We start from the raw sequence: 1,855 nt of genomic DNA on the forward strand, positions 1-1,855 counted from the left end.
TATGAACATATGGTTTATCATTGCTCGTTGGGAAACGACCTAGGATCACTTCCTAGTTACTACATTTTAATGTTTATTAGATTCGGGTACGGCCTCGATCAAATTTGGCGCCGTTGCCGGGGAGCAGTGTCCAAAGGTTCATAATAGCTAGTGTCGTGTTAGTGTTTAATTCTTTCGTGTTTTATGTTTTATTGTTAGTGTTGTGTTAGTGTGTGTGTTAGTGTTGTTTAGTGTCTTGGTATTTTGTTTAGTGTGTGTTCTGTTTTAGTTTTTCTGTTAAGCGCTTCCCCTGTTTCAATTTTGGGTGTTTTGCTGTGAATAGTGTTTTGCGACGGATTTAGCGATCACTTTTGCTTGCGGCAAAACAGAGTAGTTGTGGAAATCATGTATCAATGGATTTTAGCGACCACCCTTGCTGAATTATTTGGGATTTTTTGTTTTAGTAGCTAGAGTTGTTATTTTTGGCTGAATTTTTTTGGGGTAACTTATTTTAATCTATATTTTGTGGGAAAAATAGTTAGAGCCTTTAGTTTGGTCAGATTTGAAAGTTCCAAAAAAGTAGCAAATTTGATTTTTGTCAAAACTTCAAACGACCATAACTTTTGCTCCGATTATCAGAATCGCAATTATTATATATGTATTTGGGGTAGAAAAAAATTTCCTAAAAAGTGATTCTATCTATAGTTTTTTATTTTTCAAGTATTATTCTCTTATTTTTCTTAACTTATCATTTTTAGCTTATATAGTTAGACTTTGAATTTTCATTTGAAATTTTTTGTGCTATCTTCTCATCATTTTATAAGGTTGCTCAAAAAATTTTAAGTCATTTGGATATCATTTAATGGTAGTTGTAGTTCAAACCTACATTGTTACTTGCATAAGAAGGCAACTAATTGTGCATGCTGAATTTAGTGTATGACTCGAGGAAATCCATCTGACTTACAACCCTTTGATCCTGAGATAGATAGGACATTTCATAGATTAGTTAGACATCATTTAGTATCTTTTTAGCATTCTAATATTGGTGATTTTGAGCATTATAATTTTGTACATTCTGAGAATATGGCACAACCTCCACCCCGTGAGAGGACTCTAAGGGAAATGGCTGCACCTAATTTCACCTACGAAAGCTTGTGCATCCAATACCCTGATGAGGATGTCCCATATGTTCTTAAAACTGGACTGATCCATTTGCTTCCAAAGTTTCATGGCCTTGCAGGTGAAGACCCACACAAGCATCTGGAAGAATTCCATATTGTCTGCTCCACCATGAAACCCCCAGATGTCCAGGAGGATCACATATTTCTAAAGGCCTTTCCTCATTCTTTAGAGGGAGTGGCAAAGGACTGGTTTTATTACCTTGCTCCACGGTCCATCACGAGCTGGGATGACCTCAAGAGAGTATTCTTAGAAAAAAAAATTTCCTGCTTCCAGGACCACGACCATCAAAAAGGATATTTCAAGTATTAAACAACTCAGTGGAGAGAGCCTATATGAATACTGGGAGAGATTTAAGAAATTATGTGCCAGTTGCCCTCACCACCAGATTTCAAAGCAGCTTCTTCTCCAATATTTTTATGAAGGACTCAGCAACATGGAAATAAGTATGATAGATGCTGTCAGTGGTGGAGCCCTTGGAGACATGACCCTTGTTGAAGCCAGAAATTTAATTGAGAAGATGGCTTCAAACTCCCAGCAATTTAGTGCCAGAAGTGATGCTATTGTCATTAGAGGAGTGCATGAAGCAGCCACGAATTCATCAGGTGAGACTAAGAAGCTTGAAGGTAAACTAAATGCCTTGGTTAACCTGGTAACCCAACTGGCCATGAATCAAAAATCTGCACCTGTCGCCAGA

General features: G+C 37.3%; 1 non-coding gene across 1 annotated transcript; it reads right to left on the reverse strand.

The window, feature by feature from the left end:
* Positions 1-1,441: 1,441 nt before the first annotated feature.
* Positions 1,442-1,548, reverse strand: LOC114400989. Its single transcript, XR_003664106.1, has one exon. It is a non-coding gene; the product is annotated as a small nucleolar RNA R71 (small nucleolar RNA).
* Positions 1,549-1,855: the final 307 nt, after the last annotated feature.

This window comes from Glycine soja, chromosome 19 (genome assembly GCF_004193775.1).
Source record: "Glycine soja cultivar W05 chromosome 19, ASM419377v2, whole genome shotgun sequence".
Lineage (NCBI taxonomy): Eukaryota > Viridiplantae > Streptophyta > Magnoliopsida > Fabales > Fabaceae > Glycine > Glycine soja.